This window comes from Aquila chrysaetos, chromosome 13 (assembly GCF_900496995.4).
Source record: "Aquila chrysaetos chrysaetos chromosome 13, bAquChr1.4, whole genome shotgun sequence".
In the NCBI taxonomy this organism is placed as follows: Eukaryota; Metazoa; Chordata; class Aves; order Accipitriformes; family Accipitridae; genus Aquila; species Aquila chrysaetos.
In genome coordinates this window covers 3,360,853-3,384,363 of record NC_044016.1, presented here as the reverse complement: position 1 = coordinate 3,384,363, position 23,511 = coordinate 3,360,853, and the positions used below count along the sequence as shown (strand labels likewise).

Sequence of the window (23,511 nt, the reverse complement as noted above, 5' to 3'; positions counted from 1 at the left end):
TCAGTTCTGGTCCTTCACACTCTCCCTTCCCCTTTAATCTCGGGCAAGCTGCAGTCCCTCTCTGTAAAGCAGGAGTAATTATATTTACATACTTTGCATGAGGAACCGGATTAACACTCAAGGGGCAGCACGGTATGCAAGCAGAAATGTTTGTGAAAGCCAACCGGAGTGGGAGGTGGGAGCAGACCTCCGCTCCGGGACCCCGTTCGCTTGCTCTTCCCTTCAACCATGCACCAGTGAGCAGAAGGCGCACCCTTGGCTGCTGGTTTCTGAGCTTCAGTAGGGCTTGTCTGATGGGAGACCGTGATCCACCCATATGAATAATAAAAAGTAATAGGAGTTCAAATCTTTTATCAGCTGGAGAAGATTGAGCAAGCTGCAGCTTAGTTAAAAACCCTCGCCTCAAGGCTTTAACAACCAGCGTCTGTTGAATGGTAAATGCCAGAGAAGCCTGCTGGGAAAGAAAAGATCCTAACAACACTAACACCAAAGACACTTGTTTTCTTGGGGAAAGAGTCTCCTTAGGAGCTGTATGGCTGCTAGTGAGGTAACAGCAATAATTCTTGCAATTTCAAATCAATTTATAGGATCTCACAAAAGCCCAGATATTTTAAGCCATTGAGTCGAACACCTTAGTCTCCTGTGTATATGTGGGGGAAAAAAATCTGGAGAAAGATGCGTTGGTTTAGCATGAGAAGCAATTTATTTCCAAATTGCACCATTTTTTAGTTCTATTTGTAAATCTTTGTAAGATTTACAAAACAAGGCAGTTTAAATGACTCAGCTCACCCATTTTTATGTGACTACAAGGATAAACAACAACATGCTGTGTTTTATGCGGAATATATGTCATTGAAGCACACAAAACTCAAAAGATTGTTGAATATGCTTTACTTCCAGCTTCCAAAAGTTCTGCTATGGACTGAGTACAAGCCTCCAAAATTTCAGCCTGCATGTATTTGCCAAAATTGTAAGCACCTAAATGATAAGGGCTTTGTCGTGATAATGATGCAACACACGCCTATCTGTGCTATAAACTAAGTAAACTCAGTTAAGACTGTTCATAAATTCTCCTCTTGTATATATATGTACATTGACAAAATGAAGGCAATTATAACCTCAGGCTGAAAATGGAACACGGAATTTGAACACTTTGATCTAGCGGACCTGGTTAATAACAAGCGGTCACATGCAGACGCATGACTCAAATCTACCCAAGCTGCAAGCCATGTGTTTACTTTGCTTTGCTCTCTGACGCTTACAAGTTGCTCCCCATGCAATGAATCAGTAGATCTTAGACCATTTCCAAAAGCACGATGATGCCCACCACGGAGGCAGCAGCCCCAGCATCAAGGGCTCCATTTCAAAGCCGGCCAAGTTCCTCTGAATCCCCTCTATGCTGCTGTCACGCGCACACCCACTACTTTTGCCCTCGATTCCGCCCAAACGCATTAGTCTGCACCCAGACTCTGCTCTGGGATGCACGGCGGGTCCCTGGCAAGATGAAACTGGGTGCAGCAAAGCCTGCAGCTCTGGGCTTTCCTCCTTGCCGTTCAGTCTTGCAGCAGTCGACCTGCCATGCTGCCTTTCCCCATCACGCCCTTACGCCTCGCCCTCTGGCTACGCAAACTCTCACAGTCACTGGACTGTGAAATAGCTCTTTTTTCATTTGTGTCTCCTTGATGAGCTGTAATGCAGGCGCAGAGAAGGAGGTGAGAGGCTGTGCCTGCGCTGGCGAGAGCTGCGCTTGCTCTCCTGGACTTGCTGATGGAAAACGTTTCCCAGCAGCAACGCAGAGGGAGAAGGAGCAGGCCCACGGTCAGCCCCGCTCGAACCTCGAAGTAACACAGGGTCCCACGAAGGAAGGAGAAAGCCGCACGCTCCTACATGCCCAGCCCAGGAACAGGCGTGCAGATGCTGCTGGGTGCAACCAGCCTTTTGCGCTGCTCTGAATGCCGCTATCTGGAGGCAGGAGACCCCAGGACGTGGCGAGGTTGAGGACAGTGTTCCACGTGTGGAGTCAGCTCTCCCGCTCCCTCCCATCCCATTCGCTTTGCCCACGCAGACAGCTGAGGGCAGGGGAAGGGTCTCTCCCACCGCTGCTCACCTTGCGTTCTCTCCCCAGCCCTCAGGAGAGAGGATGCGCTGGCCGTGTGCCCCAACACGACGGACACAACTATTTCTAGGCAGTGCCTTACCCGTGAGAACGATGCTACCTTCAGGACCGGGGTGCTGAGCTCCTCTCCGTTTCTCTCCCACGGAGCTGCCCTCTCTCCGGTTCCCAGGCTGGGTTACACGGCCAGGGGAGCGCAGGCGGCCCCGGCCCCGTACGACCGGTTACTCCCGGGAGGATGCTGCCGGTGTCCTGGGTGGGCGAGCGCAGCCGCCTGCAGTCAGCAGAAGACAGAATTAATGACCTTTTCTTGCCTAATTAGTAGAAGGTTTAGGCATCTGATTTTGACAGAGTAGAAAGAAACTTCAAGCTTCTGTTCAGTATCTGATGCTGAACAGAGGCCTTATGTCTACAGGGATTTTAGTCTAGCACTTTTGATGAGCCCTACATTCACCCCCAATAAATATATTATCTTTGCTCTTGTAGAAACCATTCTAAAAGGAACTTTGAGGAAACCTTTGATAACTCTTCCCTTACTTAAAAACATCCCCTTTGGTTGACAGGGTAATATCAAGACTTCAAATTGGAGCTGGTGAAATGTTCAGATCAAAAAGGATGAATTTATCTTAACAGTAATCTATATCTGCTATGTCAGACACTGTGCTGCAGCGTGTCCTGCTGTGTACAGTATGCCACTTATAAAGCAATGATAAACCTTTCTAGATAGTGCCTAACGCAAAGTGTTTACCAGAATATAGATTGCTGTGAGATATACTTAAAAGTTGCTCAGAAATAAAAGATCAGGGAGGCTGACCATTTGCGAGGAGGTCAGCGATGCTTTTTTTGTTGGGTTTTGGGTTTGGTTTTTTTTTGTTTTTTTTTTTTTGCCAGCAGCATCTAAGTGCAATAAAATATCAGAGTGAGAAAGAATTGCTATAGCAACAAAGTATGTTCTCCTAATGGAGGCTGTGTGTAACAGCCAACCGCCACCAGAACTTTAAGGGAAAGGAATAAAATCTATCACAAAAGCAGGAAAAGGAAAAGCATTAAAAATTAAAATTTTATTGTTCCATGATTTATGTTTACTTACTTCACATCTCTAGACAATCTAGAGTATTTTCAGTATTCTCTACTCCTAATTACCGCTTCACACAAAAATTTTCAGGAACTTGGAAAAACAATAGTGTCAATGATCTATTAGTAGTGACACAGATCTGCATTCAACAGTAATATTATTGCTACAAATATGAGAAATCATGAGATTATAGCAGCACTGTGACATGACAGGTGAAACAGGAGTTAAGACTGACATGATGCCAATACACAGCAAGAGGCTGTCCTCGCTCTCAAGATTCACAATAATAAAAAAACCAGAGAGTGAGGGGGAAACTGCCCCAAAGAGATGAAGTGACAAGTTCAGGGTCACTCAGCAAGCCAGTGGCAATGTCAGGACCAGAACGCAGGTCTCCGGTGCTCCCCTCACCGCCCATCAGCTATTAAAGCTGTCCAGAAAGCTAATCTCAATGTGCTTGTGCAGTGTGATTGCCACATACCTTAGGGTGGGCTGCATATACAGAGAAGCTGGTTTGTGTCCGAGTTCACCGTGATTTTTAAACTGTCCTAGATAACTACTGCCCCCGTGCTCCGTTGCTGAGCCCTAACCAGCCTTCATCCTCACCGGGGCACTACGACCATCTTTTCCTTCCCTCCTTTCTTCTCTGTGGCTCAGACTGTGGTACCAGTCACAGGAGGGAAAAGGAGGAGTGCAAAACGGGGAAGCTTTTGCCTTCCATAATAGTTACACAGGATATCTGGAGAAAGAAGTAAGACAAGATGGGTTAAGGAATCTAGCTTCATGTCACAACTAGTTTTCTCCTCTGCTTCTGGCATGATGAAGCTTCAAACACTTTCAAAGATGTTTTACACCGATGGAGACAGCCCTTGTCCTGTGTGGTAATGCTATCTCATGCTGGCTCTGCACAGGTCCTCAAATTATAATCTAGGTTGAGAGAAATTCCTTCTTCTGCAGGTGAACAAACTGAAACGCTGGCAAAGCAGGGGAAAGAAGCAGCAAGTTCTGAAGAGTTGAGTCCTACCGCCCTGGCTGAGTCTTTGGATACTCAGGGCAGGGAACAGCAGAAGTATGTACTGAGGCAGGAAAATTGAAAGGCTCTTTTAAAAGATTCTCTCCCCACAGAGAAAATATTTTCTGGCATATCTTTGCAATGAAGCTCGTTATATGTTGTCCTATTTATAACTCGCAACTCTCCATAACAAGCAAGCTCCTCAGAGGTAGAAAAGCGAATGTGATTTGAATAGAGCTGTATATCACAGTTCGATGTTCCCACTCTGGCTATGATTTATAACAAAAGCGTAACAGCATGGGTCAATCAGTGAGGGACATTCTGCAGCAAAGGCATTTTTCTTTAAACTTAAAAAGCATTTTAGGTTCATATCCTACTAGACTAAGCAGCAAGTCTTCCTCATTTTTCAATGCAGTTTCTGCTAATCAGTTTCTCTTCTAACATTCTTAAACAAGGCATTGTACCAGACAATACAAAACTGAGAAAAAGAAAATACGACTGACTAATCCACAACCAAGGATACAAGTTATTTCAAAATTATAGAATGAACCACTTTAGAAGTTTACCATCTATGAAAAAACAAACAAACAAAAAACAACACTGGAGTTTCCCATAGATGGCAGAGGTCATATTGGGTCAAAGTCATGCCAATGAGAACCAGCCCAGGCAGACCAGACAGCAGCTCCTTGGGTGGGAAAGGGCAGAGCGGAGACAGATGTGCGCTCTTCCCATGACTGCTCTCCCAAACCTAAGGCACAAACTGCTGCAGAATTTTTTGTGATGGACTGAGAGAAAACCAGCAACCTTCACATTTGGAAATCTCAGCCACAACCGAAACGCAGTAGGTAAACCTGTCTTCATGTACACAGTAGTCAGTTTTACAGGCTGCAGCAAAATAGTGACATATCCAAGTGATAATGGAGCCTAATTTCTTCACCAATATAAATGCACAAAGAGGGGAGAGAGCAAGGTTCAGAAAATCAAGGGCTGCCATCTCCATTCACAGTGCTGCCTAGTGATCAGAGTCATGCTCTGTTTTCATCTTTCTGTGGTCTCATGAAAATTTAATTGCTTGCTTATCTGTGGCCCAGCTATTATCACCTCCTGCTCTTCAGGGGAGTCACCTTCTTAAAATGAGAATTGTGCCACTGGGTTGTTTCAAAGAGGTTTTGTAAATGCTGATTCTCTGGGAGGGGGTTCAAGGGCCCTGACTGGACACCAGGCTTCCCCAGAGCCCTGCGGCAGGCACTGACAGGACTTGTGATGCTCTCCCAGTTTCCTGCCGGTCCCCAGCATCCTCACTGTTTTGGGCATCATGGTGAAACACCTATTCCTCCTTAATGTAGAAGGTCAAATATGGCTAGTGAGCTCCAGTTCGGGGGCCAGACAAGCAAACTGTAGGCAGTGCGACAACAACTTTTTGGGTTCAAGCTACCGCACAACAAAAGGAGTTTTGAAAGAGTCTCTTGCTTGTGTTTATTTACCCTAAACTGATGAAACTAGCTTTGTTAAGAAACTGAGCAAGTGTTGCATTTCCACGTGAAGGCTTAGCAAGTTTCTACCCAGCTGGGAAGTGTTTTCCCAATCCCAGAAGGCCCAGCTTACATAAATGGTTATAAATGAGGTTACTTACATTCTGGGTAGGGGAGAAGAGGGGAAAGAGTAAGGCTTGGAGAGGTAACAAGTGACTCTACATGCCTTCCACCAGCTTTTTCCAGTTGCCGTTGCCTACCAAATTACTGTGTAGGTGCCACCAGGACCTGGGGAAGAGAGAAAGGGCTCTTAATAGTATTCAATAGCTCTTGTTACAGATTCCCCATTCCCAGAAGCAGCTGACTGACCCTTGCCTCATCTTTCAGTGGTGTACGGCTTATGTACATCACACTCTAGCACAGTCCTTTCTCAAATATTCATGGTTTTGATGCATTGTTTATTCCTTCACCAATCAGTATACAGCTGGCTGAGCATGGGTTAATACATCAGCTCCCTCCCAATTAAGAGCTTCCCTCACTGGGGAACATACTGATGGAAAGGTCCAGCTCTTTGAAAGGGATGCTATTCAGGTGGTGTAAAGGTGTTCAGACTTGCTGGGAAGAACTTTTGTTGTCCTAGTATGACAAAACTTAAACAAACTGCTGGGACTTCTATGCTATCATTGACAGGATTCCATCAGAGACATTAGTTGGAGTTACACCATCCTTTAGTGTTTTCCCTACCTGCTCTGCAAATCTACTACCACGACCAGTGGTCAGTCAAGTTTTGCTATCTTATTTTCCTACTCAGACAATAACTGTTTTAATTGAAGAGTTATTGCACACTGTGTTTGCTTTAACATGAAGGCATATGAGAAAAATGGAAACTAAAGACTAGTTCCTCAAACAGAAGAGCTATAAAACAAAGCCATAAAAAGTGTCTCTTCCATTTACTTTGTTTGCAGATGATCTCATTTGTATTGCGGGCACAGATTTACCCTGTTCAGATCAAATTTCTATGAATAGAAAAAAACTGTAACTGTGATAAACACCCACAATTATAGCACTTGATTTTCTCTTCCATAATTTAGCACAGCTTCAGCCCGTAAACTATCTCTTCTCAGGAAAGGAAATTGTAAGCCCTGGATTTTTGCACAACAGTTTGCAGGGTATATGGTGTGCTCCTCTGACTCATTCATGTTGCCCAATGGTGCCTGAAGCAAACACTGCCAGTCATAGAATCATAGAATGGTTTGGGCTGGAAAGGACTTTTAAAGGTCATCTAGTCCAACCCCCCTGCAATAATCAGGGACATCTTCAACCAGAGCAGGTTTGCTCAGAGCTCCATCCAACCCGACCTTGAATGTTTCCAGGGATGGGACATCCACAACCTCTCTGGGCAACCTGTGCCAGTGCCTCACCACCCTCATTGTAAAAAATTTCTTCCTTATATTTAGTCTAAATCTACCCTCTTTTAGTTTAAAACCATTACCCCTTGTCCTATCACTACATGCCCTTGTAAAAAGTCCCTCTCCGGCTTTCCTGTAGGCCCCTTTAGGTACTGGAAGGCTGCTATAAGGTCTCCCCGTAGCCTTCTCTTCTCCAAGCTGAACAACCCCAACTCTCTCAGCCTGTCTCCATAGGAGAGGTGCTACAGCCCCTCTGATCATTTTTGTGTCCCTCCTCTGGACCTGCTCCAACAGGTCCATGTCTTTCCTGTGCTGGGGACCCCAGAGCTGGACGCAGTACTGCAGGTGGGGTCTCACCAGAGCAGAGTACGGGGCAGAATCCCCTCCCTCGACCTGCTGGTCACGCTGCTTTTGATGCGGCCCAGGATACAGTTGGCATTCTGGGGTGCGAGTGCACATTGTCAGCTCATGTCCAGCTTTTCATCCACCAGTACCCCCAAGTCCTTCTCGCCAGGGTTGCTCTCAATCCCTTCATCCCCCAGCCTGTATTGATACCGGGGCTTGCCCTGACCCAGGTGCAGGACCCTGCACTTGGCCTTGTTGAACCTCATGATGTTCACATGGGCCCACATGGGCAAAAAAGTTGTTGAGTATCTCAGCCTTCTCCTCGTCCATCGTTACCAGTTTGCCATTGCCAGTCTTGATCATCAGGGGTGTATGCATTCTTTGACCTTCTGTTTCTGTCTGACATACCTCTAGAAGCCCTTCTTACTATTCTTTGCATCCCTTGCCAAGTTCAGCTCCATCTGCGCCTTGGCCTTCCTGACCCCATCCCTACAGAACTGGGCAGTGTCCCTATACTCTTCCCAGGATACCTGTCCCTCCTTCCACTGCCTGTGCATTTCCTTCTTGCCCTTTAGTTTGACCAGCAGGTTCCAACTCAGCCATGCCGGTCTCTTGCCTTCCTTTCCTGATTTCTTACACCTGGGGATCAAGAGCTCTTGCGCTCTGTGGAAAGCATCCTTAAAGATCTGCCAGCTCTGTTCTGCTCCCTTGTCCCTGAAGGCAGTTTCCCAGGGGGTCCTATTGACTAACTCCTTGAAGAGCTGGAATTTTGCTTTCCTAAAATTCAGGGTCCTGCCTTTACTCTTCGCCTAACCCATATTCCTCAGGACTGTGAGCTCCACCAGCGCATGATCACTGCAGCCCAGGCTGCCTCCGATCTTGATGTCACCGATTAGCTCACTTGCATTGGTGACCAGCAGGTCCAGTATAGCATCCCCTCTAATAGGGCTGTCTATTACCTGGCTGAAGAAATTATCCTTAATGCATTCTGGTCGTCTCCTGGATTGTCTATAGCTCACCGTACTACTTTTCCAGAAGATGTTGGGGCAGCTGAAGTCCCCCAAGCAGGATGAGAACCTGTGAGAGCTATGTGATATCATAGTGATATGCCATGCTGTCATGCTGGGCTGTAACGTGAAACTCATACTAACTGCAGGTCATTAGAGAAAAGATTGTGAATATTTTCTTACTGGTGAGCAGGTTACCTGAAGTCTGTTACTGTTCCCCCCCTCCCTTACTTATTCAGTAAATAAATGACAGACTGTACAAAGATGTAAAAAGAACAAAAACAAAACAAAAACCCACCAAAAACCCACCAACAAGACAAGTGTAGCAAACACTTCAAGATGCCCAGGTGTTATAAGTGGGACAAACACACAAAACAACTACCTTTTGCCTCCTTGATACTTCACGTAGCTTAACGCTTCCAGGTGAGAGACAGCGGTAGAAGAGAAAACCTGCAGATACCCCTCTGAAAGGTTTCTCCTCCTCAAAGGACCTCAGCAAACTGCTCTGTTGAGGACACAAGTGCGTGCTCAGTGCATCAACCTTGTTACGGAGTGCTTAGCGCAGGCTCAGCTCCTGGTGGTGTCTAAGGGATGTGCTATGGGTAGGCAGGGAACCCTTCTGCTTCTCCTGCAGAAGAAAGAGAAAGTACAGGAGTGAAATTAAGAGAAACAAGCGGGAAGAAGCGGATCAGTGGAGTCAGGAGTGTCTGGAGGGTAGAAAGGCCAGGACTGTGCTAGTAAGGAGAAGTCCTCGAAAGGCAAATGAAAAGAATAATCTTAGCAGTAGAGGGATGGGTTGGGTAGAAGAGAGCTGGAAAGAATGAAAATGAGTGAGCAATGGTCACAACAGCAGAAAGCAGAAACCATTTTCATTGAGCAAGACCTGTGAATACCAGCAGCCCAAAAAAAGCTTTAACAGTCCTACCCGTACTACTTATTAATGAGATTCTTGAGTGTTATTTTCTAGCATTTCTCTAAAAGCAGTAAGAACGCCTAGGGAATGAAATCTAGGATTTTCCTTTTTTTTTTTTTTTTTTTCATCTACATGATACAGTACATAAAACTTCGTAAAGATGATATGTAGATTTGTGAGGGTTGTATTGTAATGGAATAATTGCACACCCTATAAAATGTGGAACACCGTAATAACAATTCTCATTTTTCTGATGAGCCATACACTAGGATTCTGGCCCTTGTCATTTTGTTGTGGAGGAAAGTCTGCACATTTTAATTAAAATGCTGCAGCCAAATTTAGAAACCTGGCTGGGGCTACACTCCTGTGAAAATTGTGTGTGGTCACTCAGTACACAGTAGGATTCAATACTTTTTCCTTTCTATGTGAAATTTGAATAAGTGAATTGAAATAATTTGCATTTTTCATAATGATCAGGGAGTTGAACTAATGAAAGGTGATCATGAATATTTTAATTGAAGAATAAAATTACGTTAAAATAGTCTTTAGATTTCTCTTATGCTTTGTTAAAAGATACCGATACTATAAACAGTATTGTAATTTTTAGAAATGTGTTATAGATTCACGTATTTGCTATTCATAAAATTCATTGATGCCTTTTTTCAAAGGTGCTTTAGAAAGGATTTAGAAACCTCTTTAATCTTTGAAAATAACAATGTAGTTTGTGATTAAATATCTCTACAGCATAACTATAAAGATATTCATCTGCATCATAAGATCAAAATCAGAATATAGCACAAGAAGATCAGTGCAAAGTTTTTTCTTAAACTGACAATTTCTATTGTTACTAATGCTTTACGCAATATCCTTCAGATGACAAGATCACCTAATACTGTTAAGTTTCTTACAGAATCACACAAAGAGCCCTTAGGAGTGGCCCACTTCATAGCAGCCAGAGGCGATGCTGGAATCTACCTCACACCAAAATTTTGTAGTTTAAGTTTCAATCCAAGGGTGCCTGTGCTCCTTTTATCAAAAACCTTGCAATTGCAAGGCTGCAAAAAGACCATGAAACTCAGAATAAAATGGATTTGCCTTAGTGGAAGAGCTGAATATCAGCTCAAAATTATACCTTCGTAATGTTTGTTTCTGTTACCTGTTTTAATATTCAAGATGTCTACGTATTAGAACAAAACGTGATTGCATCTTATTGATGCTCATACAAAGTCTAAAATAATGATCAATAGACTTTAAAATTTTATCTGGAATAGTATTCAAAAAAGTAATATTTATAAATATATACCCCTTCAAAGGACTGCCATTATGCTTCTATGGCCTAACATCCTGCAACAACTGCAGGAAGCTCAAAGAGTTCCTGCATTGTTTCAAAGCCTTTTGCTTTTAGCATTGCTTAACACTATATAATCAGTCATAATGCTTTAAAAAACAAACTAATACTCAAAAAATGGAAGGATAGAGGGGTTGGCTTTGTTCTTGATTTTTTTTCCAATGCTATACTAAGGAATCTTCTATTTTTGACCATTAATTATTGTAGTCTAATTAGATCTTTATGTTTGTGCTCCCTAGTTACCTGAGAAAATCCAAAGACACACTCCCTTCTGACCATGAGATACAGAGAACAGACCAGGAAGTCTTGTCATCAGAGCAGTTTCCACAGTACTCTTACTGATGACAAATGTATACCATTTAGGAGCCACGTACATGACTGTATGTTCTCTACAGCATTTCTCTGACTGCCAGAGGTCCAGGCCTAATGAGTGCAGAACTCTTTAAATCCAATCTAATTACATTTGCAGAGAACTGGGGCACTGATATATGCCAATTATAACCTTTAAAAATGCAACAGGATTTCTAGAAGTTATACTACTTTCAAAACCTATCACTGCAGAAGAAATATTGGTCTGAGTAGGAGTTACGTGCACCATAACTGGGCGGTAAATACTGGTTTACCTTTAAATGCAACAGCCAGGGATTGCTGCAGCCCTGACTTAAAAGGAGGGACCGCAGCAGCTCTTAGGTGAGCACACGCTCTGCGCTGGCAAGTCTTCTCGAGGGAGGCAAAGCCCTTGGGTGAGTGATGGCACAACCCAACCCTTGCTGCCGTACCAGTAGCCCTGGGCTCACGCTGCTCCCTGCGCCCGCATCTGCTCACCCCGATACCTGATGCACGATGCTGGTGAACGACTGCAAGACAGCAGCTGGTACCGCACTGCTTGGAAGGCAAAAGGCAAAGCGAAAAAAATGCGTGAAGGACACGGAGGTACCGGCACTGCTTCGTCTGTGCTCTGCTTTCACATATATCGACGTGATCATGGAACAACAGAGAGAAGGTCTGCGTAACTGCTTCTTCTGTAAAACGACTTAATACCTGATGCTAAGTGGCAATGAATGAATTTAATTTGGGGGTTGATCACGCAGTACTGATCAAAGAGTCTGGTGTACAGCATCCCTAAAAGCAGACTATTTGCAAGCAAGGAGTATAATTATATGTCAAGGGGGCACATGGGCTTTCTTTGGAAATGAAGAGGAGCTTTTAATCTGAAAGCAAAAACCAGCGACACAGAAGGGATTTTTGAGAATCAGCTTTCACCTTTCCACAATGACCAGAAAAGCTTCTCCCAAAAGAATAATCATATCTAAACTCCTAGCTATCCAAAAAGGCACTTCTCCTTATCGCCTTTAGTTGAGTCCCACTTTGCCCTGTTCCTCACCTCAATAAAGAAAACAGCTCAGCTTTTAATCAGTTTGCAAACATAAGGATTCATTTGAGAAGCAGGTGCTTGTGCTCATCTCACTTTATTTGTACCTGCTGCCTGATGCCCCATTCCCTTGCCTCAATTCCCCTGCCCTTGCTCAGCATCCTCCACAATGCAACCTTATCTTCCCAAAACAGACAAACAGCTCCCTCCAGATTCCGTGCCAATGCCACTGCTGCAGCAATAAATGGGCAAGTGGGGAAGGAATAAAGGTATAGTTACTGAACGAAGAAGTAAATGCTTCTTCCGGAGCCTGAACACATCACCTTCACCACCCTACGGTCAGAAAATAGCAAGTTGTTTCTGAACTTCCCTCCATCTGGAAGTGCAATTATGTTAGTTAATCTTAAAATGCCTTTGGCAGCTGTCATCTCATTTTTTATATTATCCTTAAAACTTTTCTAATGGTAAGTACACATGCAGTGAGAAATAATAGCCCTTTGTGTAACAAGCAATACACACACTTTGTCCAATTCATTTTTACAGTGTTTTTCTCTCTTTCTGAGGTTATTATCACAGAAGAGATTGCAAGCTGAGCCATCATACCACAGCTTAAATGTAGCAGTGAAGCATTCCTTCTTTTTCTCTCCCTCCCTGCTGCCCCCTCCCCCCCCCCCCCTTTTTTTTTTTTAAACCAAAGGTATGCAGCATGCTAAGGTAACCAAGGTATATTATCCCTCAAGAAATCTAGCCTAATCCCAGCCCAGTATTTACCACTCTGCTCTCAGGTCACAGCCTGTGTGGCCCTTTCAGGCTTCAGCCAGCCCCCAACGCAACAGTCATCCCCTGCCATGGACTTGTGCTGATGCCACAGGTTAATGAATGCAGGCAAAGAGTCAGACCCTGCAGAAATAAGAAATAAGACAGTGTCTGCCATTCAGTTTTGATGCCAGGTAAGAGCTGTGAGACTAAGACATCTGAGGATCCTGCAGACCGAGACAGCTGGAAGCATTGGTAAGAGAAGCTTACTTTGAGACAACACAGTTGATATGCTGAAGTGTTCGTCCTCAACAGTTTCTCCTTGGTTTAACTAGGAAAAGGCAGGGACAGAGTGTATATTGCAAGAGAGAGGGAGCCTTGAGGTCTTTGTCTCAGCACTGATCTCTGACTTGCTGTGAGATCCCAGCAGACCCCAAAGCTCTCACTGTGCTGCGTTTTCCTGGAGGTGCCTAAACTGTGGTGTTATAGCAAAAGCAAAAAAAAAAAAAAAAAAAAAAAAAAAAAAAAAAGGAAAGAAAAAAAAAATATCCGTTGAGAAACTGGTTTTAGTACCAACATTCTCCAGTGTACACCCCCAGTGTTCAGGATGGGAAATGCTTGAGGCTAACTCTGAACACAGGTTCAAACTCCTCCCCCTGATCTCATACAAAGATTGTGAAGAAGAGCATTGAATCCAAAATGTGTCAAAGACATCAACTCTAAATTCAGGGAGTGCCTGATCATGCATAGCGCTTTTCTCCTTTCGTCCTCCTTTTTTTTTAACTTCTCTTATAATGCCTGATTGATGAAAAATACTAACAAAATCATGAGTGAACAACTGTCTCAGGTATGATCCTGGATTAACTCTCAGGATCTGTTGCCTTTTCCAAAACCTGCCCTGGTACAGCAAAGGTTGGCACCTACCTTCTTCTGCCTGAACATCCTTCCTCCCTGATAAAATGCAATCTGTTTCCAGAAAGAAATGTTATTTCAAATTCAGTAAGTGTTGCTTAAAGCAAAGGTCACCATTAGTTCTGGATGTGCTAATGTGCTGTACTTACAATAGTTCTATATCAACAATATATTTCAGAAGATGAGGCCATTATACTTATTCCACCTAGGATTCTTAGCAGGCATTTAAAGCATGTTTTCATCAGCCTGCAGTAGCCCCTATATATTTTAACAAAATGCTCAAAGGATTTCATCGTGGAGTTTTCAAGGTAGTTTTATTTTATGATTTTTACCTTTAGTCTGTATATATTATTTGAAATTTAAAATTTTGAGCCTCATCAATGTATTTGTTTCAGTGACTGAATGAAATTAAAGATACAAGTCCCAGCATATGCTGTTGGAAGAAAAATTGAAGGTCGGACAACGTTGGACAGCCAGAGCTACCCAATGATTAAAGAGTGGTAGGTAACTTAGCTCCAGACTGTGGCATGTGACTGCATGCTGCTGCTTGAACAACAGAAGTCTCTCTGCAATGCACAAAGGAAAATAGCTACTCATCACATATTAAGGTTAGGGTAATGTAGGATATGTGTATATACTCACTTGCAGTTGACTGACAGTCACAATACACTATTTATCAGCTGGGAATTTTTGTGGTGATCTTACAGCAGTGAAGCCATTTATAAGGTATTCCTTTTACTGAGCATGTTTTCATCAGAAAAGTAGGTAACAGGAATCACTTGCAACAGAAATCAAGCTTAATATTTCAAAGTCCTTGAGACCCCGATTAGACCATTGCTCTGTCTGTATATAATCTCTTACTAAACTAAATTGATGGAGCTTTGTCCACGTAAAAATAGCACTAGCGCTTTGTATCTGGAAAAAGCAAGACTCTACGAGCTTCCTGATGTGCAAGCAAGGAAAAAAAAAAAAATAATCTTATTTAACTAACAAAAGAATGAGATAGGGATGAAAAATGCGGATGTTAAAGCAGACTAAAAATTGATTGGCACAAAATTTTTACTCAGTTGTAAATTTTCGGAGTAGACTGCCCTTGCTGGGCAGATGACTAATGACATGCTTCTCACTCTGGAGTCTTTAGGCCAAATGCTGCTCTCAGTTACCCAAATATAAATCTCAAGTAAATCTATTGATGTTACCGTAGAGTTATGCCAGCTTCGCTGAAAGCAGAATACGATGCCTTGTTTACAAAATTAAGCTCTGAAAGGTACATCTGTGTGTGCATTTTGATTTGCCAATAAAATAATTTTATGGCGCTAAATTTATGCAAATACTTAGAATTTAAATCCAAAGGAGACCTTATAGTCTTGCATTCAGTAAAGATTATGCACCATTTTACAAGAAGGTACTCAAAAATACAATATGGAATACAATTAAAAGGAATAAATTCACAGAGGTTTCATATTTTACCAAGTCTTTGTGCCCTGTGTACATTTAACTGACTGCTCCCCTAGGAGCAAAGACTCTATATGTTGCAGTCATCATATCCGACTACCTTACAAATATCAGCAAATTTCTCTTCACAACAGCTGAGGGAAGAAGAGAGACAGCATTACCGCTATATCACTAATCAAGCATGGAGTCAGGAGAAATCATGACATCGGCCAAAGGCCAGACTGGGAGTGTGAGACGTAGACAGGGAGAGAAATGCCCTTCTCCTGCACTAGCCTTTCGGTAGCGCACGAGCCCTTCTTAGGAGATGTAACATCATGCAAGGATAGGGGGATTGGGAAAAGATGTCTGTGCTAAATCTTAGATCAACACACACAAAAGTTAAGTCAGAGTAACTGTTGTCTTAAGCATGTAGGCATTCATTTACATCTTTAGGTACACCAGTACCTGAGTGTATGCGGCTTCTTGTAGTTTGTTTCAAGCCTCTGAAGGCAGAACAATTTATAAAGGACAGCTGCTTCTTTCCCCTGCGTAGAAATAGTCACCACTGCAGGTGAGGTGTTTGGGGACTGCATTCCAGAAAATAAAAATCACATCAAGTCTTTCGATATGAGGATCACCTGCAGGCTTTCACACAATTTTTATGCTTAAAACAACCCTGTTAAAAGAAACCTTAAGGGATGGCTGGAGATAAAGGAATTCATTTTTAAACTAGGCATTTGGAAAAAAGTGGTGAAGGAAGAAACACAATTCATTTTTCTCAAAGAAACAAGACATCAATTCCACAATGAATATATCTATAAATTATCATCTATTACCTTAAAAAGGAGAATTATTTCTAGCCTGTCCTGGCAACTCTGTAGTAATTCTCTTACAGGTCGTAGAACCACGTTCTTGCTAATGGCAGGAGCTAGCCAGCTGTCAAGAAGCAAGCTTTGCTAGCATGTTGTTGGAATAGTGAAGGTAACATAAATTACATGTATTTGCTGGTGCTGCCAACCCTCATGCTACTTAGCTCTGAAGAATCTCTGCTCGGATTAAATTAAATAATAGCAGTGTAAAGAGTCTGCTGGAGTCTGGCATGGTGGGTGAGTCGACTGACTCCCACCCAACTCTTACAGCTTCAATGACACTGGCCAGTGCAAGAAGCCAATTACCAAAATTATTTCGAATCAGCCGGTAGAGAACCACTACTACATGAACTAGAGCAAATCTGAAATGAAGCACCACTAGCCGATAGGGCAGAGAATTCAGTAACAGTTTAGGCAGACTGCAGGCAGCGGGCAAGCCAGAAATTCACCAGCAGCACCACGCAGGCATCGGCAACCAAAACAGTGGTACCCAGAGCACGGCTCGTGGGGACGGCCAACTTCGTGAAGAAAGCACCTTTCACTGCACTGTGGAAGGCACAAACATGCTCCCCTATCAGGTGGAAGCTGGTCCCATCATTTGAAAAGCTATCAATCTTTCTGAGATATTTTATCACCCTTCCTTCAAAAACATTGAGACAGCCTGAAAAAAACGCCACAGACTTGAATGTAGCTGGTGGTGGTGTAGTTAATCACTATCTTTTCACACTTGGCTCCCAACTAACTTTGGAGATTGACATTTGCGCACCTGAGGGATGTGTGAACTGATACTGTGTACTTTTTCGGGTGGTTCCAGCTCCTCCTGGGTTTAATAACAAAAACATTTTCAAGCTGCACTGTCCCCAGAGCCCATCAATATAGAACACATAAGTAACTCTTGAATTTTATGCACCAAACATCCATATGACTAGGTGTCTGCTACGCTGTCCAATATTTTTTGTTCATTTGAAATATGAGCTTTCATAGGGAGATGCATAATGCAATCTGAATTTTTCTAATATAGATGAATAGCAGTCAGACTGGAAGCTGCTCTTCATATACTAAATACAATCCTTCCACACCTCCTTGCAATGTTCCCCTGATTCCCACCCAGCATCTTTCCTCACAACACCATTCTGCACTGAATACCGCCAAGTGGAGCACATGTAAGGAAAGTCAGTATTTTTTGTCTTTGCCTGAGAAAAGGTGAACCTATGAGCTATGGATATAAAGAAAAGAATGAACAGATGCCTACTTAAACTGGAAGACATATGGAAGATATGATTTCACAGTTCACAGTTGTGCTCACTGCAGTGGATCCCTGAACTCTCTTTTCTACAGTGCAAATCATACCCCCCTATGTATCAGTGCTACGCTAACATTAACAACAAGCAATGCTTCTATAAGGGTAAGCTGTCATCATTCCTGGGAAATTCTTCAGCAAGACTCTTTACATCAGGATTGGAAATGTAAAATCTGTAAGAACAACAACAAAAAAAAAACCCAACCCATGGAACTGTATTTCTCCTTCAAAAGGGAGTAAAAACCCTTTCTAATTCTGAACATGACAGAATTTTTCATTTTCAAATTACTGTGCAAGAAGTAATTAAGTCATCTTTACAGAATGCTTTTGAAGAAAAATGATATAAATAAGTTCTCAATCCTGTTTCTCAGATGAGGAATCACACAGTGTATTCAGGCAAAAGGAGGTTTTCAGGCTCCAGTTCAGTGCTTCTCCCTCAGCACCGCGCTGTCTTTACAGAGAATTGATCAGCTGAAAACAAATGGGTTGCAATACTCTTGATATTTATACAGTACAAAAGGTGGAAAACCCCAATCCTCAGACTGAAACTTGCTCCGTGCAGACACCCCATAGCAGAAGATACTTTTGCCACGTCACTGCACCACGACACAACCAGACGTGCGGACGCGGCAAGAAGTTTATATGGATATCAGGCTCCCAGGTGCTTCACAGTATTTTTACAGCTTACAATCGCCAAGCTGTAGCATGGAAAGTTTGTTTCATTGAATTCCAGTGGCTGCACCTGCTCAGCCTCCCATGCTGTTGTATTAGGAGTCAGCTAGATGGTGCTCATGGGGTGGCAGCTGATGTGCAAAGTTAGCACTGGGATTTCGCTCCCGGCCTCTTCCCCGGCCTCCGGCATCCCACACAATCTAAGCAAGTTGTCACAGGTGAAAAACCAGGGCTGGGAGGAAGGGGACAAAGGAGGTAGGTGAAAGGAAAATGCATCTCAGATGCTGTAGGAGCACAGATCCTTACACAACTGCGCTGGCTTTTGAAGGCTGGGATGCAAGGGTGAAGCTGGGGCTGGTTTCGTTGCGTACGAGCCAGCTCATTCGCTTCTACCTGGCAGCCCGAAAAGAGCACAGTACTGACAACTTAGGAAGGAACCATGTTGTCGGAGAAACCTGACAATTCGGAAGTCGTTTTTCCTCTGACAAATAACAATCTTAGCTGTGAGATTCATCGTGATCCGATGGAGTGTGTCTTTATGGATGTTTGAAGGTAGGATTAATTAGTAGCTTTTAGCAGTCTGTGAAGTTGCCTAGTTTTGTTGGATTAATTGCATACTGCAGACAGTACCATGTAAAGCCATGCTGTGCTAGCTCCCAGTAAATATGAAAAACTCAAAGTGCTCAGGGATGGTGGACAATGATAGATTTTGGTGTGGACATACTGCTCAGGGATCCATTGAGTGGCAGAATACTTATAAATTCTTAAATCTGAAGATCCCGCTTGGTCCCTTGGGCTGAAAGTTTGTATGAAAATTTCATTTCAAAATGACAAGCCCATATATGCACAGGAATGGTTTTCTAAATAAAACCCTAGATCATTGTTTATTCATCTTATGTCTAAAATGCCCAGAGGCATAGCTCCATAAAAATTTTAAACTTTAAACAAAAGCTCCTTTTGAGTTGCAGGAAAACAAAACATTCTGAAAGCAACAGTTTATATTATTTATTGTGATGTTTACTTAGCAAGAGAGGCTGATGAGTTAATTCTCGGTGGAAGTGCTGAATTACTTTAGGACCAGAAGCCCAATTAATTAAGGATCATTTCCTATCGATTTCACTGTACTACAGACCAGACTCAGAGTACCCGCTATACTCCTATACAAGGTATAAATAATAAACAGTAATATACTTAGACCAGTTGCCGCTGTCCTGATGACCTATAATTCTCACTGAGGAAAGACTTCTAAGACTTTGATGTGAACACAATAAAAGCCAGAATGCTTCTTGAAAGAAAGAGAACAGGAAAAGCACAGAAGAGGCACTATGCATACTCCAGATCAAAGACAATACCCGAATGAAGAGACAGGTTTATAAAGCAGACAAAAGTGGGAAAAAATACATTTGTATTGGAAAAAAAATCAATAGGAAAATACCCAATTTCATGCCTAAAGCTGGGAATATTTTACTTTATAAAGCACGAACCTGAGTACGTTCAGGATACACACCGTGGCCGGACTTCATACCCAGAGTGACCTCACAACTTCATTAGGAGCAGAAATCAAGCCCTGGAAATCTCCTTACTTAACCACTTTGATCAGCATGCTGCATGGCCATGAAGCACCAGGGTGTGGGTTTTCTCTCTAGGTGTGCTTATCCATCTTGGGGACCAGCCGGAGCCCCACGCTGCGGCATTCGGCCCTTCACAGCCCCACCGTCGACAGCCTTTCCGTATGAAGCGGCAAAGTAATCAGTTCTGTTGTCCAGGCTCTTATAACGTCATAATGAGACTTGGGGTAAACTTTTGACTCAATTTGCAGGGAAGTTGCTCTGAAAGAAAGACAGATGTGTTGGGCTCACTCTGGAAAATATAGCAACTGTTACATGCCTTGCCAGAATACTCTATTAAGAAATTCAGAAAGTTCAGCATTCCTTTGGTACAACCGTGTTTATTTATAAACAGCGTACAGAAAATCGTGTTGTCTGAGAGACAAATGCAGAAGCAAGTTGTCTGAGTACAGTTTTCAGATCTGCTTCTATTGAGTCCAACGCCTGGAGGTATGCTGCTTCTGCTTCTTCTTCAAGCTAAGCTCTCCCAGCCTTGTCTCAGTCTGCTGCCTCTCTTGACTTCCTGACTGCTTTCTGCCCCTAAAGCCCACGCGGCAATATCAAGTCTGTGACCTAGCTTTTGTGTTTGTACCGAGTCACTAAAAAGACCACTGGGCCATAAAGATTCAATCTTTGCTAAGGGTTGCCCGGCTAACTACTAATTACTGTCTTGTACAGCAGCTTCTCTTTCAGCTCTCACTGTCTACACTGCCTTACGTTTTCTTTTCACTTAGCCTAAAGAAATGACAGAAAGCACACCCATGAAGTTCAGGCATGTTCACAACTCACGGTGTCCACCGGTATCACACAGAACAGCAAGAACATGGAAAATAAAACATTTGTCTTTACTCAGACTGTAAGATTGGGCAAGTGACTTCAGCCAAGTCCCTATATAAGGCTGCCAGTTACGAAAAATAACGCATAAAGGTATCAACTTTTAAAAGATCCCTAAGTACCTTTATTATGTAAAGGAGAAGGCGAAATCCTACCTTGTTGTTATGGCAAGGAGAAAAGGAAGCTGGGAGCAATGTTTGATTTGTCTGTAGCCAACATGCACCCAGAGCAGGAGGTAGTCAGGATGGCTAAAATCAGTCCACTGACTCACCGGGGGAGCATCCTCCAGGGCTTGAGGTCAGACTCCTCAAGAAGCAGCAGATGCATTAGCAAAGCTCCGAGCTCTTCATGGCTGGGCAGCAGGTCTCCCGGGCAGGGCTGCAGGGAGCGGGGCTGGCAGCAACCGTCGTCTTTGAAAGCCTGTAGAAAGGTGGAAAAGAAAGGGAGAAAAAGGAAGATCTTGGAGCCTTTGACTTCTGCCCATTAACCTCAGCCTCTCTGAGCTTAGACTCAGCAGGAGGACATGGGTAATCACAGAAAATGGCCTTTTCATTTCTTCTGCTGGGTACATTTCAGGTTTGCTTAGAAAGCCACGAGGATAGACTTGACTGGGTGAGGCCATTCTTTGGCCTCAGGAACAAAAGGACTCAAGGAAGTGATCAAATCCAGTAAAAAAGGCATTTTAAATGCTCACCAAGTATTTAAAATGAGACATTATGTGAAAATAATTATTCCAGATCTGAGAGCATGTGTACTAAAGGTGAACATGACATAGGAGGAGCTGGGTTTTTCAGCCTCGAGAAGCAAAGGCTGGGGGAGCTAATTGCTGTCTTCAGCTACCTTTAGGGGGTTGTAGATAAGAGCCAGACTTCTCAGTATCTCACTCTGAAAGGATGAGAGGTAAAGACTCTATTGCAGCAAGGGCAATTTTAAGTGGATGCAAAGAAAAAAAATTCTTCACCGTGAAGCTGGTCCACCACTGGAGCAAGTGCCCTGAGAGGCTGGGGATCTCTGTCCTTGGGAGATTTTCAAAAAACTTAACTTTAATGTGGGGCTTGTAAGTCAAACTAAAAACTCAAATTGAAGTTGAGACAATTTATGGAGGAAGGCTGTAGACATGTGTCCTGTTTCTGCTGCCACTGACATATTTGTCCCCTATCCTTCCCTGCTGTTTTTCACCACACTTCAGGGTGCCATGGGTGCGTCAGCGTAACTGCAAACACAGCCACTCCTCAACCCAGCTACCTGAGTTAAATATTTTGCATGTTTTAGCCTATTTTGTGTTTCAGTGTATGCTGAAAGGATAACACAAAGTTGGGCAACGTACATTTCTAACAGCCTGGTTAGGAGGGTATCATATGCCTGACCTCCAGGGCATAAACACAGGTCTAGGAACAACTAGATTCAGGGAGACAGACATGGCTGCAGTTTATGTTTTGTTATTGTTCTTTCCAACTAGCAATAAATAAAACCCCCCAAAAGGTATCATTTTGGATAGACACAGCAGGACCTCACTTCACTGAAAGCAAGACAGGAACCTTACCTGCTGACATGCAATTATTTAACTCCCTCCATACTCCCTATGCATTAATTGCACAGAGGGAGCCCAGCATCAATATGAAAATGCCCCGATACGCAGGTGCCCACGCCTGGAACAAGGAACAGGATTCAAGGCTGCTCAGTAAGCGCTGGCTGCCTGCAGAAGTGACCCACCTGCAGCACGATCCTAGGCTAGGGCAGCTCGGTGAAGGACAGCACCATCCCTTCGATCCAGCTCGTTCTTCAGTGTTTGCAAACAAAAACATCATGGGGATAAAGTCCAGGTCAGGAATGCAAGTAAAAAGGGGAGGAGGAAAAAGAGAAAAAAGTCATCTTCTGCACACTCTAAATTCATAGTCATATTCATAGTCATATTCATAGTCAACTATTATGATTATTATTATTAGCTTATTAATGATGTTACAAAACAATGTAAATAAATACAATGATCAATATAGTCTATAAATTCAGTGCATAAACAGCAGTTACTCAGGTTGCTTAATAATTCATTTTAGTTTCAGAGTAACTTCCAACAGAAAAAAATAACAAAAGACCACGAAAAAACAAAACCCAGAACACCGTCTGTGTTGTGAACTCCTGTTCCTGTGGAGTCTTTAATGTTTTGGAGCATGATATACAGCAGACACAGTATTTTATGAGGTTTTTCATACTTTTGTTTTATTTAACATGTGCTCCTGTCCAACTGAATTTTTGTCAAAGCAAGCCTCAAGTTTTTGAGAGAGAAAAATCCTCATGGTAGCAAAAGAGGACAACGTGACTGCAGAGCAGGAGAGCTGGCATGTGCAGGATATACCATAGCCAGGACACATCCAGTCTGCTGGGCAGTCATCCCTGCTGAGACTGAGCACTGAAATGGGGACTTCAAAGCTCGGGCATAGGAAACCCCTCCGCAAACTCCAGCTGCACTTAATCAATCTATAGGTAAAACCGGTACATTCACACGAGACCTTGCTCACCTCAGACCTTACTTGTGATGCCACTGGCTGGAGGAATGCTCTCAGCCTCAATATTTCTTTTTCTTTTCAAATTTGTGCCATTGTCCATGTGCTGGAAAATAAGGTAAGGACACAATTAAGGAAAGTCTGATGTGTTTTTCTTAAACCTCACCCCAACCACACCTTTTTTCCACGCAGTAAATCATGTTACGTGACTACCGAGTTGGTCATTTTCCATGAAAAAAAGATGCAAATTTTCAATTGCTTGAAAATTGTTTCAGTTTTTCCAACAGTATCTTCTGAGTGCAAAGTAGCTGTACAGCATCACATAATTTATGTGATAGTGTGTTACATCCAATGGCGCTCATTCGGAACAAGCATAGATTACAACACAAAGACAAGGCAAAATAAATAAGAAATGAAAGGAAAAATAATAATAGTGTGAGATTTATTTTTTTTTTTTACCCCTCAGAGTTCAATTTAGGCACAGTGGTTATTGATTTAATTTCACAGCAGAGGCCCACGTTGATAAAAGATAGCACAGTATAATGTACACATAACAAGGGAAA

At 43.0% G+C, this 23,511-nt stretch overlaps 2 long non-coding RNA genes across 2 annotated transcripts; both read right to left on the bottom strand.

Annotated features, from left to right (window-relative positions):
• Window positions 1–3,597: 3,597 nt before the first annotated feature.
• Window positions 3,598–8,921, bottom strand: LOC115350394. The gene is made up of 3 exons (XR_003926421.1): window positions 8,813–8,921; window positions 5,831–5,957; window positions 3,598–3,924 (listed from the first exon to the last, which is right to left on the bottom strand). It is a non-coding gene; the product is annotated as an uncharacterized LOC115350394 (long non-coding RNA).
• An 11,816-nt stretch (window positions 8,922–20,737) lies between these two features.
• Window positions 20,738–23,054, bottom strand: LOC115350483. Its single transcript, XR_003926457.1, has 3 exons — window positions 22,964–23,054; window positions 22,161–22,227; window positions 20,738–20,867 (listed from the first exon to the last, which is right to left on the bottom strand). It is a non-coding gene; the product is annotated as an uncharacterized LOC115350483 (long non-coding RNA).
• Window positions 23,055–23,511: the final 457 nt, after the last annotated feature.